The sequence below is a fragment of the Pan paniscus genome, chromosome 2, assembly GCF_029289425.2.
Source record: "Pan paniscus chromosome 2, NHGRI_mPanPan1-v2.0_pri, whole genome shotgun sequence".
NCBI classification, from domain to species: Eukaryota; Metazoa; Chordata; class Mammalia; order Primates; family Hominidae; genus Pan; species Pan paniscus.
In genome coordinates, this window is record NC_085926.1 from 60,820,578 (window position 1) to 60,840,341 (window position 19,764).

Sequence of the window (19,764 nt, forward strand, 5' to 3'; positions counted from 1 at the left end):
CTGTGTTTGATTTGGCTTGACCACTTACTGGATGTGTGACCTTGGAAACGTTTACTTAATCATGTCTTTTGTCACCTATAAAATAAATACAATAAGATTTACATTGTGAGTCTATGAGAGAGAAATGAGATAATATAGAGAATATTTTTAAAATGGGAGCATATGTCAGGCAACAGTAGATGCTCAGCAATGTTCTTTTCTTACCTGGGCTTCAACCTGGCACCCTTGGTCACCTTCCCAGGACCCAAATCCCTCTAGGAATAAACTCTGGCCCTTGCTGGCTTCTTTATTCTTCCTCCCACCTACATACTCGCACCCATCCAAAGAAATAGGTCTGACTACCTTGGAAACCTTTTCTGATGCTTACTACTTGTCCAACATTCATTTTTCTGTACCATGTGTGTAGATACTGGATTCCCCATCCTAGAATTCTACCCACCTCTTGGGCTACCCTGTTACAATGTGTGACTGACTATCCTACTCCCACTTTCCAAGTTAACCACTTAATTGAATGGCTGCCCATCAACATACTCCTTAAATGCCATGTTAGGTCTGTCAAACCCAATCCACAGACAAGCCTTATCCTCAAACCTTTTCTGCCCTCTGCCACAGTGCTAACTGGTTCATTGTGCTTGTTCAGCATGCAGGGACCTTTAATTTAATGGGCCTCTCCCATTTTTCACATATCATGAAAGTTATCAAATTTAGGTTAAGTTTAAGACATCCATAGTTATTCGAGTGAAAACTTGAAGGCAGCATAATGGATAATAATGGTAAAATGATAATTTTTGAGCTCTTAGTAGATGCCAGGCATAGTCCTAAGCAGTTTAAATATATTTTTTCATATGATTTTCATAACAATCCTACATAGTAGATTATGATCATTATCTCTACTTTATAGGTGAGGAAACTGAGACTTAGAGAAGTTAAGCAAATGGCCAAAAGTTATGCAGGTAGTAAGTAGCAGACATAGAATTGAGAAGAGAGCCCCCATTCTAAGTAAGTATGAAAAATTTCAGGGTGTCAATTTTTAGCTAAGGAAAACTTATTCATGTGTATGTGTGTGTGTGTGTATGTGTGTGTGTGTGTGTAAATGAATAGATATTCATTTACTTATATATCTATTTCCCAGGCCTCAATGCAATCAGAGATCTCTGAAGAAGTGACCATATTATGAACATAAATTTTTGACTTCATAACTTTACAGTGATAAATAACCTCAGGTTATCAGGATCCTAACCTTAAACCACCTGAGATTTTATCACTGTTCCTTTAGTAAGCAAGGGATTTTTCAACCCTGAGACAGATAAAAAATAGATTGTATGGTCAATGAAATCCATTATATTCATACTTTTTGGTTGAGTTTAGGTAATGGAACAATCTGAGTATTTTGTATCAAGTATTTGTGATGTTTAAGAGGATTTATCATATTTAAGAATCTGACAGATTGCCCCTGCAATTGGAAGTGCAATTGATTACTGACTTCTAATTTTAGGTTAAAAAGTTTAACAGAATTTGATGTTTTTAAGTACTACTGAGATGTTTAAATAACTGAATTTATTCTTTATGAGTCTAGTATATTTGATTCAAAACATGGCTTCAAAGCTTAGAAAGGTTTTGCTTGTTAAGGTTGTGAGCTTGTACTGCCAAATATTTGAAGTGTTTACAAAGAAAGTAAAATTGTTAAATGTGTAAAGTTATTTTAAAATATTGATGAATACATTTAACAAGTAAATACAGAAGTGTATTTAAGTAGACATTATTCTTTTATGGCATTCATAAATTCATAAATTGCACAAGATAACCTGAGTTGCTGTAAATGCTTTTCACACTTAAGTTTAGGGGAGCAACATCAGCAAGATGGCTCACTAGAAACTCCAGCACTCATCCCTTCCACAGTGACAGCCAAAACAATGAATAAACAACTACATTTTAATGTACATAACTGAAGGAGAGTGCCAGAATACATCAAAGGAGTAACAGAAACCCTGGTGAGCACAGAAACTCAGGACAGCCACAAAGAGAATGGAAGGAAACATCACAACTCCACCACCCTATCCCCAGCTGAGATGAGCCAGAAACCCAGAGGAAACTTTCCCTATAGGAAAAAGGTAAGCAAGAGGATTCCAGTAGCCTCCGCCAACACCTTGGACACCCACAGTCCTCACTACTGGAGTCCTTGTAGTCTTCACTGGCACTAAGTCCAGCTGAGGGAGCTGCCTAGAGGCCACACAGCTGCACTCACCTCAGAGAAGGAACTAATACTGTGCTCTATTCCCTGTAGCCCACATGGCAACTGTGCTATATCATCTTAGAACTGGAACTACTGCTGAAGTGTGATTTTCTCTGAGGGTGAGCAGGCTTGACACCCCTGCCTCCGTAAGGCTAAGCTGCCTCCAAACCACCCCAAACCTGTGGCCACAGCCAAGCTGCCAGCAGCTGTTAATGCCTTTCCCCATGGAGCCAAACAGTGAAAACTGCTCTACCTGCCCTCCCTCACCTTCACCTGCCCTCTCCCTTCACCTGCCCTCTCCCTTCACCTGCCCTCTTGTGCTAGAGATGAAGCAATACATTCCCTCCTGGGGAAACAGTGCTTTGGCAGAACAGCTCCATCTGCTTCTCTCCGCTGCAACTGTACACTGCTCCTAGGGGTCTGAGCCAAAATGGCACAGTATCTCCCAAGGAAATAGTGCTTTGGTAGGACCCTGTATCCCAGGTAAATGGTGCCTGGGCCACACAGAACAGTCATGCCTGAGCTGAAGTGTCACATTGCCCCTTGGGGAATCATTGCCTTGCTCAAGTTAAACAACTGTGCATCCCAGGGCTGAGCTGATGTAGTATCTCGTGTCCCAAGGAAACAGAGTAGAACATGACCTAAGACAGTCTACCCTACCGGACAATCTAGTACCCTGCTTTCCTGAAGCTGGACTAGCCCACTAGAGTCTGAACTGCTAAGACCTGCTGTTTCCTGGGGAGTGGACTCATCACTGTGCTACTCCCTGCCCTCCAGGACCCAAACAATACCCATGCTCAGACATTCTAGGGTACTTGCTGCCACTGCGCCTGGCCACATGGAGTCTGGGATACAGATATGCCCCACCATTCCAAGGTCTAAATTTACCACTACATAGTTCTTCATTCTCAGGGACCTAAGCTGCCACTGAACCCTATTGGCTTAGGCTCCTAAATTATAGGTGTACCATGCATGCTGTGCTCAAACCCCTAAAACTCTGCTTCTTTCCCAGAGTTGAGCCAGGGCTGTATCCCATTCCCCAGGGGTAGAATCACAGCTACAACCTGACCCACTGAATCAAAGCTGGTAGGGGGTGCCTAACAGTCATAGATTCTGGCTCTGTGGGAAACCTATATTTGACCCAGCTACAGAGAGTGAACCTGTACCCCAGGACCCAAGAGCCACAATAGGCTTGTGAAACTCTGATATTAGCACCCTGACTCCATAGCCACTTCAAGTACCAATCCCTGGAACTCAAAGCAATGGAACTGCTTGTAGGCCATTTAAGAGGGATCCTCTTGTTTAATTATCCCCATTGTGAGGAAAATCAGAATAGGAGGACCCCAAAAGCCCTGCCACTGAGGACATTAACAACCTATGCTGTCACTGCCACTACCATACCCTTTTTTAAAAAATATACTTTAAGTTTTAGGGTACATGTGCACAATGTGCAGGTTTATTACATATGTATACATGTGCCATGTTGCTGTGCGGCACCCATTAACTAGTCATTTACATTAGGTATATCTCCTAATGCTATCCCTCCCCCTGCCTCCACCCCACAACAGGCCCGGTGTGTGATGTTCCCCTTCCTGTGTCCATGTGTTCTCATTGTTCAATTCCCACCTATGAGTGAGAACATGCGGTGTTTGGTTTTTTGTCCTTGCGATAATTTGCTGAGAATGATGGTTTCCAGCTTCATCCATGCCCCTACAAAGGACATGAACTCATCCTTTTTTATGGCTGCATAGTATTCCATGGTGTATATGTGCCACATTTTCTTAATCCAGTCTATCATTGTTGGATATATGGGTTGGTTCCAAGTCTTTGATATTGTGAATAGTGCCGCAATAAACATACATGTGCATGTGTCTTTATAGCAGCATGATTTATAATCCTTTGAGTATATACCCAGTAATGGGATGGCTGGGTCAAATGGTATTTCTAACTCTAGATCCCTGAGGAATCGCCACACTGACTTCCACAATGGTTGAACTAGTTTACAGTCCCACCAACAGTCCAAAAGTGTTCCTATTTCTCCACATCCTCTCCAGCACCTGTTGTTTCCTGACTTTTTAATGATCGCCATTCTAACTGGTGTGAGATGGTATCTCATTGTGGTTTTGATTTGCATTTCTCTAATGGCCAGTGATGATGAGCACCACCATACACTTTTACAGCCTAAGTCATTCAGGCATCCACAGTTACTGTTGACACTGAATGCATATGAAGAAGCTGCATAGATACTATACCACTGAACCTACCTGGAAACAAAGTCACCACACTTTTCCTAATTAGCACACTAAGATCCAACTACAGGTGAAAGTCTTTCTCTGCAAAAGCCACTCTAGAAAGTCTGGAAGAGGCAATTTTTCCACCAAATGCATAGACATTGATGTAGAAACACAAGAAATATGAAAAAGCAAAGAAATATGTCAATGCCAAAGGAACAAAATAACTCCGTAGTAACAAACCCTAATGACAAGAAAATCAATGAATTGCCAGAAAAGGAATACAAACTAGTGCTCTTAAGAAACTCAACAAGATACAAGAAAATACAGATAGACAATTCAACAAAATCAGAAAAAGAATTTATTATATAAATTAGAAATTCAACAGAGATAGATATTATAAAAAATAATTCAATTAATAAAATAAAAAATACAATAGGCAGCTTCAAGAACAGACTTAAGTATAGAAAACAATCTCTGAACCTAAAAATAGGTTATTTAAAATTACTTAGCTAGAGAGAAAAAAAATAAGAAAGAAAAAGAGTTTTTAAAAAAGACTACAAGACTTATAGGACACCATTAAGTGAACAAATTTTCGTATTATGGCAGTTCCAGAAGGAAAAGATGTATTAAAAAAAATAAAACCTAATTTAATTATCTAATAGCTGAAAATTTCACAAGTCTGGATAGAGATGTGTATATACAGATCCAGGAAACTCAAAGGTTCCCGAATAGATTCAAGCCCTGATGCACATTATAGTTCAATTGTCAAAGTCAAAGACAAAGCAAGAATTCTAAAAACAACAAGAGAAATGTGTCACAGTACATTTAAGGGAATCCCCATTAGACTAACAGAAGACTTTCCGCAGAACCTTATAGACCAGGAAAGAACAGAAAGCTACATTCAAAGTACTGAAGGAAAACAACTGTCAGTCAAGGATACTATATCCAGCAAATATATCCTTTAGAAATGAGGAAGAAATAAAACGTTTCTCAGAGAAGTAAAAACAGGGAATTCATCACCACTAGAACAGTTTTACAAGAAATTCTAAAGGGACTCCTGCTTCTGGAAGCAAAAAATGATTGTCACTACTAAGAAAACACACAAAAGTATAAAACTCACTGGTAGAGGCTGAGCATGGTGGCTCACGCCTATAATCGCAGCATTTTGGGAGTCCAAGGTGGGCAGATCACCTGAGGTTGGGAGTTCAAGACCAGCCTGACTAACATGGAGAAATCCTGTCTCTACTCAACACACAAAATTAGCTGGGTGTGGTGGCACATGCCTGTAATCCCAGCTACTTGGGAGGCTGAGGCAGGAGAATCACTTGTACCCGGGAGGTGGAGGTTGCAGTGAGCTGAGATCGTGCCATTGCACTCCAGCCTGGGCAACAAGAGTGAAACTCATCTCAAAAACAAACAACAACAACAACAACAACAACAACAAACTCACTAGTAGAGCAGATACACAGAAAAAAAGAGAAAAGAAGCAAAACTTATCACTACAGAAAATCACTAAACCACAATGATAAATAATAAGAGAAGAAAGAACAAAGGATATGCAAAATAACCAGAAAATAGTTAACAAAACGACAGAAGCAAGTCATGACTTATCAGTAATAACCTTGAATGTTAACAGAATAAATTCCCCACTTAAAGACATAGACTGACTTAATTGATTTAAAACAAAACAAACAAAAACATGATCCAACTATATGCTTTCTATAAGAAATTCACTTCACTACTAAGGATTCATACAGATTAAGAGCGAAGGAATAGAAAAAGATACTCCATGCAAATAAAAATAAAAAGCGAGCAGGAGTAGCTTTACTTGTATCAGATAAAACAGACTTTAAGTGAAAAAACTGTAAAAAGAGACAAAGAGGGTCATCATATAATGATAAAGGAATCAATTCAGCAAGAAGCTACAACAGTTATATATGCATCCAACACTGGAACACATTGATATATAAATTAAATAGTATTCAATCCAAAGGGAGAGATAGACCCCAATGCCATAATAGTTGGGGACCCCACTCTCATCACTGGATAGGCCATCTAGAATGAAAATCAACAACGAAACATTGAGTTTATACTGCATTTTAGCTCAAATGGACCTAGCAGACATTTACAGAACATTTCAACTGACAGTGGCAGAATACATATTATTTTCATCAGCACATGGAACATCCTCAAGGACAGATCACAAAGGCCACAAAATAAGTCTCGACAAATTTAAAAGAAGTGAAATCATATCAAGTATCTTTTCTGAACACAATGGAATAAAACTAGAAATCAATAACAAGAGGGACTTTTGGAAGCTCTATGAATACAACATGCTCCTGTATAACCAAAGACTCAATACAGAAATTAAGAAGAAAATTTAAAAATTTATGAAAATGGAAGCACAACATATCAAAACTTATGAGATACAGCAAAAACAGTGCTAAGAGAAAAGTTTATAACAATAAACACATCAAAAGAGTAGAAAGACTTTAAATAAATAATCGAACAGTGCAAGAACAAAAATGAAAACAAGAACAAACCAAACCCAAAATTAGTACAAGGAAAGAAATAATAAAGATCAGAGGAGAAATAAATGAAACTGAGACTAAAACTTACAAAAGATCAATTTTTAAAACTTTTTTTGAAAAGATAACAAAATTAACAAACCACGAGCTAAACTAACCAAGAAAAATGTCCCAAATAAATAAAATTAGAAACAAAAAGAGAGACCTTACAACTGATAACCCACATATACAAAAGATCATTAGAGACTAGTACAAACAACTGTACACCCACAAATTGGAAAACCAAACAGAAACAAATTCCTAGACAACCTAACAAGATTGAACCTAGAAGAAATAGAAAACCTAAACACACCAATTACAAGCAACAAGTTGAATCAATAATTTTAAAAATGTTCTATCAAAGAAAAGCCTAGGACCTGATAGCGTCACTACTGAATTCTACGAAACATTTAAAGAAGAACTAATGCCCATCCTTCTCAAACTCTTCTAGAAAATAAAAGAGAAGGGAATTCTTTCAAGCTGATTCTACAAGACCATTATTACCCTGATACCAAACCAGATAAGGACACAACAAAAAAAGGCCAAAATCTCTGATGAATATCGATGCAAACATCCTCAACAAAATACTAGCAAGTTGAATCCAGCATCACATTAAAAAGAACATTCACCATGATCAAGTGGGATTTATCCCAGCGATGCAAGGACGGTTCAACATATGCTAATCAATAAATGTGATACTTCACATTAACAAAATGAAAGACAAACACCATATGATCATCTCAATAGATGCAGAAAAAGAAAAGAAAATTCAACATCCCTTCCTGATAAAAACCCTGAACAAACTAAGTATAGAATAAGTGCACCTCAACATAGTGAAGGCCATATATGACAAATCCATACCTAATATTATACTGAACAGGGAATAGCTAAAAGCTTTTCTTCTAAGAACTAGAACAAGACCATGATGCCCACTCCCACCACTGTTATTCAACATAACATTGGAAGTCCTAGCCAGAGCAATTAGGCAAGAGAAAGAAATAAAGGGCATTCAAAATGGAAAGGAAGAAGTCAAATTGTCTCTGTTTACAGATGACATAATCTTAAATACAGAAACCCATATAAGCTCTACCAAAACATTCTTAGAATGAGAAAACAAAATCAGTAAAGTTGCAGGATACAAATTAACATACAGAAATCAGTACCATTTCTACACCAACAATGAACTAGTGAAAAAATAAAGCAAGAAAGCAATCTTACTTACAATAGCTACAGAAAGAAAATATAAAATACCTAGGAATAAATCTAACCAAGGAAGCAAAAGATCTCTACAATTAAATGACAGGACACTGATAAAAGAAATTGAAGATTTGGTTACAAAAAAAGGAAAATATCCCATGTTCATGAATTGGAAGAACTTATATTGTTAAAATGACAATGCTACCAAAAACAATTTACAGATTTGATGTAAACCTTTTCAAAATACAAATATCATTCTTCACAGGATTAGAAAAATTCCTAAAATTTATGTGGAACCACTGAAGACCCCAAATAGCCAAAGCAATCCTCAGCAAAAAGAACAAAGCTGGAGGTAGCACATTATCTGACTTTAAAATATACAAGAAAGTGATAATAACTAAATCATCATGTTACTGGAGTAAAAACAAACACATAGACCAGTGGAACAGAACAGATAAATCAGAAGTAAATCCTTTAATTATAGCAAACTGATTTTTGACAAAATGCCAAAAACATTGAGTGTGGAAAGGACAGTCTATTCATAAATGATGCTGGGAAAACTGGATATCCATATGCAGAAAAAATGAAACTAGACTTCTGTCTCTCACATATACAAGAATCAAATCAAAATGGACTAAATAATTAAATGTAAGGCCTCGAACTATAAAACTAAGAGGAAAACATTGGGGGAAATGCTTCTGGGCATTGGTCTGGGCAAAGATTTTTTGGATAAGACCTCAAATGTAAAGGCAACAAAGGTTAAAATAGACAAATGGGATTATATCAAGCTAAAAAGCATTTGTACAGCAAAGGAGACAATCAACAGAATGAAGAGACAGCCCACAGAATGGGAGAAAATATTTGCAAACTATCCATTTGACAAGGGATTAATAACCAAAATATATAAGGAACTCAAACAACTCAATAGCAGAAATGCTAATAATTCAGTTTTAAACTGGGCAAAAGACCTGAATAGACATTTCTTAAAAGGAGACATACAAATGGACAAGAGGCATATGAAAAAATGCTCAACATCCGTAATCCTCAGGGAAATGCAAATCACAACCACAGTGAGATACCATCTCACCACAGTTATAATGGCTACTATGAAAAAGACAAACAATAACAGATGCTGGAGAGGATGCAGTAAAAGAGGAATGCTAGTGTACTGCTAGTGGGAATATAAATTAGTACAGCCATTATGGAAAACGGTATGGAGGTTCTTCAAAAAAACTAAAAATAGATCTACAATGTGACCCAGCAATCCTGCTGCTGGGTATATATCTGAAAGAAAGGAAATCAGGATATTGAAGAGATATCTGCATACCCATGTTTACTGCAGCACTATTCATAATAGCCAAGATATGGAATCAACCTAAGTGTCCATCAGCTATGGATGAAAAGATAAAGAAAATGTGGTATATACACACAATGAAATACTATTCCGCTTATTTTATACAATTAAGCCTAAAATATATTTTAAAAAATAATAAAATCCTATTTGCAGCAACATGGAACTGGAGGTCATTATTTTTATGTGAAATAAGCCAAACACAGACAGACAAATATTGGCTGGGCTAAGTGGCTCACATCTGGAATCCCAGCAATTTGGGAGGCTGAGGGAGGATTATTTGAGCACAGGAGTTTGAGACCAGCCTGGGTAATATGGCAAGATTCTATGTCTATAAAAAAATTAACTGGGTGTGTTACTACATGCCTGTGGTCCTAGCTACTTGGAAGACCGAAGTGGGAAGATCGCTTGAGCCCAGAAGACTGAGGCTGCAGAGGGCCGTGTCTGTGCCATTTTAACTTTACTCCAGCCTAGGTGACAGACTGAGACCCTTTCTCAAAAAAAAAAAAAAAAAAAAAAAGAAGAAGAAGAAAAATAATAAGAATGACAGACAAATATTACATTCTCTCACTCCTATGTGGAAGCTTAAAAGTGTGGATCTCATGGAGGTAGAAAGTTGATGGGTGCTACTAGAGCCTGGAAAGGGTGGCAAGAGAGGTGAAGAGAGGTTGGTTAATAGATATAAAAAGACAGCTAGATAGAAGGAATAAGTTCTAGTGTTTGATAGCACAGCATTATTGTTATATATGTTTGAAATATATAACAATAATTTGTTATATATTTCAAAATAGCTGCAAGAGAGAATTTGAAATGTTCCTAACACAAAGAAATGATAAATGTTCAAGGTGCTGGATATCCTAATTACCTTGATTTGATCATTGCACGTTGTATGCATGTACTAAAGTATCACATGAGCCTATAAATATGTATAATTATTATGTATCAATAATAAAAAACATAAAGTTTAAAATATATCTTTAATAAATTAAACTTTTGTTAAAAGCCCAAATTATAGTAAATAAACCCTTCTGCATACAAAAAGTGATCTATTAGCCACTGAAAATCTTATAAGAGAGTTTTTATGACAGACTTATGAGCAATAATAAGTATTTTAAAATATAAATCAGATCATGTCATGCCTTGGCCTAAAACTCTTCATTGTTTAACAGTTACTCTTATGAGAAATTCCAGTCTCCCAGCCAAGGTCTATGAAACTCTTCAAAATTGACTCTTGTCCACTTCTACCTCCTCACCAATTGTCAACCTCCCCACCCCAGTCACTTTGGCCTTTTTTCCTCTTTCTGATACATCACGAGCTTATTATGGCAACAAGTCTTTTATATTTCTTAATTTCTCTACCTGGAGTACTTTTCCCAAAATATTTTGCAAGGTGGGCTCTTGCTTGACATTTAACTCTCAGCTCAACCATCACCTCCTCCAGATGCCTCCTCTAATTGTCCTTTACACCAATAACCTCTGACACATTCATATGTTTTACAGTCTTAGGAATATCCTCAATGCCTGACTTACCATGTTCATTTATTGGCTCCCATATTTATTTCCCCTCTCTCCCAAATAAAATAAAAGCTCAATGAGAGCAATATCTTGTCTTTCCTAAACCATTGCTTGGCACATATTAAATGCTCAATAAATATCTGTTGCACAAATGAATAAACTTAAATAAATAAAACCCATCTTTGCCTTAATACCAAGTTATTTTTAAATCATATCCTTGTGTAACATCGAATCCATAAGACTCAATTATCTGGGGTTTATTTGACAAATTTGATTATCTTATTTGGGGGTTAATACCATGAATTGCTAAAAATAGGCCAATTGCCAAGCAGAGCACACAAGCAAATATGATCCCTCCCCAGGATGCTCGCCATCCAAATTACAAGCATTGAAAAATCTTGGCAAGGCGCCTATGCTAATAAGAAAGTGATCCAATATTCATGAGAAGAACTTGAAAAACCATTATTTTTGCCTGCAATCTTCTTGGCTTTTCCATAATTAATGTCATTATCATCAGAAGGCTAAGAGATCAAGATGGTAAAAGCAACCTTTCATGTAATACTCATAGGGACAATGGTATTTAGCAAATATCACATTGACTTCTGGTAAGAGAAATAATCCAGGATCTGTGGTTGCTAGAAACCTAGTATATGGAAAAAAGAGAGGGGCAGTTGGCATCAAGACAGAAAGGTAGGGTTTTAAAGCTGATATAGAGGTAGAAAAAAACACATTCTAGAGATGCTTGAAGAAACAAATTCCAAGTACTCATTGTCATGAAAAACAGTATGATGGAGTCCTACCCTCTGCCTGTATTGTTCTTTTTTAAATAGATCTTCCTGGTTAGGTCAGGAAGAAGCTATTCTTGAATGCCAGTTAATACATTCCTCCATTTACTCAACATTCTATCCCTACACCAAATTAGCTCAGTAGAAAGGCTATCTAGACTATCTGCTACCTAGGGCATAATACATTAGCAACCTGTACAAATGTCTTTTCAGAGTTCCAGTTTATAGCATGCCGTGGTTTGTTATCCAGGGTGAATCTAGGAAACAATTAGATCTATAATCTTACAGCAAACTTCATTTGACTATATTTGCAAATGTTATCAACTGTTATTTTTTTACCATCATATATATAACGATTGATATAAAAAGTTTTTCTTACAGTTAGGAAAAATTTGTCTCTCCTGACAAAGTGGTATTCTTCCTTTTGCAACTAATGGCAGTTATGTAACTTGCTTCTCTTAGATGGCCTTGGCCATCTAAGAAGCTCAGAGCAGAACTAACTTTTGTTTAGGTTGTCTAGAATGACTTCTTCTGACCCCTATTTTTCTCTGCTTAAACTTGTTCAGTTCTGTTAGGACTTTTGTTTTGTTTTGTTTTGTTTTTACATATATGCCTTTTCTCATTAGTTGGTTAAAATACGCTTTTAAAGTGTATGAGATAAAAATAGTAGAGCCAGACATGGTGCCTTACGCCTGTAAACCCAGCACTTTGGGAGGCCAAGGTGGGCAGATCATCTGAGGTCAGGAGTTCGAGACCAGCCTGGCCAAGATGGTGAAACCCCATCTCTACTAAAAAATACAAAAATTAGCCAGGCGTGGTGGCACATGCCTGTAATCCCGGCTACTCAAGAGGCTGAGGCAGGAGAATCGCTTGAACCCAGGAGGCAGAGGTTGCAGTGAGCCGAGACTGTGCCACTGCACTCCAGCCTGGGCAACAAGAGTGAACCTCCATCGCAAAACAAAAAACAAAAAAAAGCAGTAAATAATTTTGAAATTTTAAGCTCCCTTTTACCAAAAATGGGTTCTGGCTTCTGGCCAGAATGTAGTAAATGTCAAGAAATCAGTCACAGCTGAGGTAGTGCCAGGAATTTGGTGTGGGGGACAGGAGGAGACAAGCAAAGACTATTTAAAAACAATGAATTTTAGCCTGTCTGTAAGTACTCTATTCTATGAAAACATAAAAGGAAATTTCCCTTACAAATGTTGATTGATAAACATGAACATCTATGTGGAAAATAATGGGATATCTGAGCTAAAAGGAATCTTAGTGCACTCTGATCCAATCTCCATGATTTGAGCATAGGGAAAAGTGTAATCCCTAAAAGATTAAATGATATTTCCAAAGAAACAACAAGTTGGTAATTAAGTCCGGCCTGAAATCTGGGGCTTCTCCTTCCCAGGTTATGAGCTTTCTAACACTCCAAGAACTGTGAACACTGGAGGGAAGGTTGTAATCTGACTTTAACTCCTGAGGACATGTGGATATGCCCTTCAGGGTCCAGGGACATTCGGGTTGCACATTAACAGTTAAATGTTAAAATATGCTAAAGCACCGCATTTTCTCCAACTGCATTCAATGCCTAAGGTTTATTGTTTGTTCAGTTTTAGCCAACTATATTTCCTGAATGTTTCAAAAGGCAGCAAGGTGGCGAGGATACAAGGGAAAGCCGCTACACATTCAACAGGGGAATACAAAGATTATAGTAGAATTCTACACATCAAATTCCAATTCAAATTTCTTCTGGGGTCAGTGTCAGCATCTCCCACTTCCTCCTGAGCTGAAGATCCCTTTTAAATTTTCTTTTTAAGAAAAAAAATATATAGGTTTATTGATCTCCTTTAAATGATAGCTTTAGAATAACATGTCAAATTATTTCTGTTTCTTGACTTATTCTAGGAAAAAAAACAAAGAAATAAGATATTCATATAAATGAAAAGTTTCACAGCTGGCAACCAACTAATTGATATATATTTAAACACATTTAAGATATTAATTGATTACATTCAATAGGCATAATGTCCACATAAGAACAACGGTTTTGTTTGGAACATATAAAAGTGATAGTTCTGTAACATGTATTTATTTAACTTTTTATTTTGAGATAATTATAGATTCACTTGCAGTGGTAAGAAATAATATAGACAGATCTTTTGTATCCATCACCCAGTTTCTCCCAATGGTAAATCAAGATATTGACATTGATACAATCCACCTCAGATTTCACCATGTTAGATATAAGTTCTAAATTTCTCATCAAAGAATAAATATGTCAGTATGTTCAATTCTTTGCCTTCTACTTTTAAACTTAACTTCCTCGTAAAGTAACCTTTTTCGATTACCTACTCCACCCCGACTCATTCCAATTACTTACTCCACCCCGACTCATTCCGATCACCTACTCCACCCTGACTCATTCTGATTACCTGCTACCTGCTCTGCCCCTGACTCATTCTCCACGCTGCATAACCATTTTTTTCCCTCCAAAGCACTCACCCCCTCACTCTCTTTAAATTAGCCAATTGGAATTAGTTTCACCTGCGTGGTCTAACCCTAGCCAACAGGGGAACGACATGGCAGCAGGGGCCATGTGCCTCAGGGATAAGAACACCTTCCCCTCCCTTGTCCAAGTGTGCGCTCACCATTGTTCCATCTGTAAGGGCGTACCCTTCTATAGAAGTAACTTGCCTTGCTGAGAATTAAAAGAAAATTTTATACTCGATGCCGTTTCTTTTGCGGCACCGAAACTTTATATATAACAACCACTTTGACCTTCATTTATATAAAGATCAATTTTTAATAGCTACAATCTATAGAGCACTTCTATATGCCAGACCAACTGCTCACTGATGAACAAACATTCTTCCAGTTCATTCCTACAAAAAACAATTTACCAGTGGAGGCAATAGTGAGGACTGTAGCTTAGAAGCTTTCATGCTACAATGTAGTATATGCTACAGTGTAGTACCCTATAGCTGTATGGGTGGTTCATTTTAAAAATTGTATATGCAGCCATTCCTCAATAGGCTCAAAATAAATATTGACAGAAATAGGTAAGTAAATCAAAAGAGAAAATCAAAGCCAGGAATAAAAAGAAGAGGCAAATTGGGTTAATATGATTCAATTTACGTCTGGGCTTCTTGGTAGACAGGACAAAAAGGTAAACAGAATGAGATATGCAATCCTTTTTGTCAAAAGGGGAAACTCATATTGATCCTTTAAGATATAGACGTTTAAAAATATGTCTATGTCTGTGCACATACCCTTATGCTAGCTCCAGCTTAGTTTTTTAAAATAATCTTTTCAGTCAGAGTTTATGAACATCCAAATAAAACTGTGTCAACACATGCTTAATACATCAGTAAAACTATTTTTAATAATGTACTCTCCTATTGAATATGGGTTGGTTTTCTGACTTGCTATGGCCCATCGAGTGCACAGATGTCACAGTGTTCTACTTCCAGGTACTCCTTAACAAGGCTGGCAGCTTCTACTTTGAAACTTTCCAAAAAAATTAGCTTCCATGATGTAAAAAAAAAAAGGCCAATCCAGAATACTACATGATAAACACTTGTGAAGAGACCGAGGTCATGTGAACAGCACCAATGCACAGATACGAGTGAATCCTTTGATCTTCCAGGGCAGCATAGCCGAAAGCTGAATGTGGCCTAGTGATTGACCCAGCCTACACCAAATGGAGCGGAACAACTACCCAGCCAAGCCATGCCCCAATTCCTGACCTACAGAACCTTGAAAAATAATGAATCACTGTTGGTTTAAGCAACAAAAGTTTTGAGGTAGTCTATTACACAGCAATCAATAACTGAAACGATAACCCAAACTGATAACCTGAAAATTCATTTTGTAAACCTGCATCTAAACTTGGTACAATAATTAAACATTTTCTGTGCAAGTAGTCCCTCTTATATGACTAGAATGTGTGGAATGCCTAGGAGCAGCTTTTCCAAATGAATTCATCAATAAACATAAAACATAAAATGAACTGCTCTAGTTTTCCCAGAGATTCTGCCTAGAACAGACTGCCCTAGGACAGATGATTAAGTTAGTTTGGGTCCAATTCATGACTACATAACATGGAGTTAGTTACGTCTTAGGCTACGTCCCTTCAGGCACCTTGGAGCCTCCCAGGGTTAAAGAAGCTCTGCCAAAACTCAAAATCAATAGGGCCATTTAAATGATGACATCCCCAGTGGGTAAAGATATTTGACTCCACACATCAATGGCATGAGCTACTGTCATGGGCATTCATCAATAGGTTGAAGATCTCATTAAAGCTTTTTAATTTCTGCTTAGTGGTATTAGGATTTAATTGATGCCAAAGACACTGCCTGTCATTATACAATTATGTTGTGGCAGTCAGTAGAGAATGTCTTACACACAGTCCTAGAAGACCTTCCTAGAAAGGCCAGGGCAGTTCTACTGGCTGCATTTCCCGGCTTGACAGGCTACTGCTACTTTACAGTAGCTCTCTCTATGTTGTTCTACCTTCCCATCATCCGTGCACCCATCTTCTTTTACCAGCAACCCAATTTTCTGAAAAACTACTCCATCTTTATTCTTAGTCCATGTTGCTCAGAAGGGTTTGATTCTACCCACAGCTTCAGGCATGGGCACACCACCCAGATCAGGTTGATCACCCCGGACATATAACTCAAGACAGTGTCAATGAGATCAAAACTTTGAACTCTCACCAGTACTATTGGAAATGAGAAACTCTATTGTTTCCCACTGGGTTGCTAAACTGGTAGAATGGAATGGGTATATAAAACTGACAGCCTTTTTGCCATTCCAGGGAGATAAACCCTAAGAACAAACAATGCATAGATCACTTGATCTTCTGGATCCAGCAGTTCTAGAAGTCATACGTGTCTACATTTTTTCAGTATATATAAGCCAATAAAATATCATTTTCATCTAGGCTGTTTTGAGTTGTATTTGCTATCTCTTGCAATCATTATCAGTAACTGCAAAAAGATGGGCTGCTGCACAACTATGGGATGATGGAATGCCATTTATTTTCTGGGACAGTGCAATTTATTACAATTTATTACACTCCCTTTCTGAGCCATAGATCAGAGAGTACCCGGGCGTTAAGACAACAGCACTTCAAAAAACAATATCATACTTGATCTTCATAAAGTTAAGTGAGCAAATAAGGAAACTAAGACATTAATGAGACATGTGGTTCAAAAGTCATCCATCAAATCAAATATGGCACCAAGACTGGAAACCAAGTCTTCATGAAATGCAAGGTTTCTGTAGCTTGAATCAATGGACGTTAAAGGTGATTTGGTCTTATGGCTCCCCAGTGTCAGTCCATGGATTGGGATCTGTTGCCAGAGTATGTTCAAATCATCAATAGTCCACAGAGTAATGAGAAAAGTAAAGAAATTTTGATAGGTTTTAATGGAGCAATTTCATTTCACTTTTAAAGCCTGAAATTTCATCCTTCCAGGTTTGTTTGGTTTTTTCTTTTGGTGTTAACATATCCTCTTTTGTGAAATAATAGCAATAGTAGATGTAAATCATCTTTTTTGGCTAAATATAAAGTAAGCAAGCCCATAGCCTCCCCTGGAAGGCACTGCCATTGTTTCCAATACTCTCAGCTTTAACACTGACAGCTACCCTTGCTCTCTTTCTCACTGACACCCACCAACTCAACCAGCCCTCTCCCACCACACACCCTTTCTCAGGTCACCTCTGTGCTCTCCACCCTTGGAGTTTTACCTCTGGGTAATTCCCTTGTCTTTTGTAATGTATATTAGAGTGGTCTCTCTGGCTTCCTGATGTCTATAACTCCTCCTATTACTCTGCTCAGCACCTTCTTAGGACAGAAGCAGCTATCCTTTCTCCTGAGAAGGTGGGAAAAAGGCAAATTATGCATACTTATAAATAAATATTTGTTGGTCTCAAACAAGCAAATTTATAAACATTGATACTAACATTACTGGAAGCATAAAAGCATTAGAAAGACACTAAATGCCCTACAGTAGAGTGAAAATTAAATTCTGCCATCTAGGAGAATAGTATTTAGTCATTAAAGTTATGATTATAAATACTTTGTAATAACATGCATAAATGCCTATGATATAAGGTTAAGTGAAAAGATACATAACTACAAAATACAACTATGTTAAAATATCCATGCATGGATTAAAAAAATACAGATTTAACTGCATAGTGGAGTTACCGGTAATGTCTACTTTTATATTTATAGAAATTTCTGTTGTCCAGATTTTCTGCAATGGGTACATATTACTTTTGATGGGGTTCAGAACATGCTATCACAAAACATGGCACCTTGGCATTTTGAATATTTTAAGCTGAAGGAGTCTGAGAAACAGCATGTGGTGGAAGGACTCTCTGAAGCAGGTCAGAAGCCCCTTGTGTGAGAGGTCCCTCCCTAAACCCGGAGAAAAGGAGCATCCTTATCTCTGAAGATGGAGGGACACAAGGAGAAGAAACTCCAGGAACCAGCCTTGGTAAGTTTCCCCTAGTTTACTACACTTAGTTCATATGCTTTTCCACAAGTTTCCACTCTTCATCAAACCTAGTATAAAAGCACTCAGGTTTAACTGATTCATCAGATTTTCCTTCCTTATGAATGCTCTCGTGACACATAAAACTTGTATTAAATACATTTGTATGCTTTTCTCTTATTAATCTGTCTTTTGTTATAGAGCCCTAGCCAAGAAACTAAAATGGTTAAAGGGAAGATTTTTCCTACACTTTAAAGTGTACAAATATACATTTATTAAAGTTAGTTCCAATTATTATGTAGCCAATATTTACTGATTACTCTACTCTGCAGATGCCAAGAAAGCCATACTCTTTCCTGATAGTTTCCTTTGTGTGACAAGATTTGCCACAGATGTAGGCAATGTTGGTATTATACTTTTCTTGACAGCTAGAATAACTTCTGCTAAGCTAGGCAACCACATCTCTCCAAGCCATCCTTAATGCCTAAGGACTGCCACTGCACCTGACCTAGCTCCAGGGCTGACCCTTTCATGTTTACCCCAAGGCCATGCCCATCTGGGAAACCACCTGGGCAGGTACCTTCCAACCAAATTAAAGTCAAGGATTCCATCCACTATCACTAAACTAGCACAAACCAAGAGAGAGAAATCAAGGCGCCACATAGGGGTTAGGACAAGTAATCAAAGTCAGGTAGAAATCCCAGAAGGGTAGTATACAATTTATATTTCCCTAGTGAGGCCCATTCTAGAATAATGGGAAAGGTTCACTGTTGTCAGAATGCCAAGAATGAATTCTCTGAATCTGGGCTTCCCTGAAATCAACACTTAGGTTCTGACAACCTCTAAATTCATCCTCACTAACTACATCAAACATTTAGCATGCTTTTTATTGTGGGGATGGGGGTTGCTTTTGTTTGATTTGGTTTATCTGGCATCTGAAACAAAAGATGGGAAAGGATGACATTCATTCTTAACCTCGTGTATAGTTAACCACATCAAAAAAGGCTATTGTTAGATACAAAGAAACGTTAACATACATTAGTTCCAAAAGGCTAAAGCCTTTCAGGTGAACATTATTGCACACTTTCTCCCCTGTGCCAGACAAAACTATGCATGGCTTATTCCCAGAGTCACCCCGTCCTTTCCAAGGCACTCTATGCTGCCTCAGGGATACAAACAATTATGGTACTTCCAGGAGAGAAGGAGCACATAAATTCTGTCACCCCTTGACCCCAGGATCCAATATCACATCAATGGGTGAAAGGATTTTTTAGTCAAGAGATGATGTGAGACGCACAGATACCCCTTGGAGTCATTTGGGTGACAGCATTAAAGAGAATGAAATGAGCTATCTTGAAATGGAGGCCAAGTGCAGTCACTGCATC

At 37.7% G+C, this 19,764-nt stretch overlaps 1 protein-coding gene across 9 annotated transcripts in view; it reads right to left on the reverse strand.

Moving 5' to 3' along the window:
* The window catches only part of FHIT (fragile histidine triad diadenosine triphosphatase), a 1,503,390-nt gene that overhangs the window by 1,124,961 nt on the left and 358,665 nt on the right, over nucleotides 1–19,764 (reverse strand). The gene's annotated exons all lie outside the window — the stretch shown is intronic.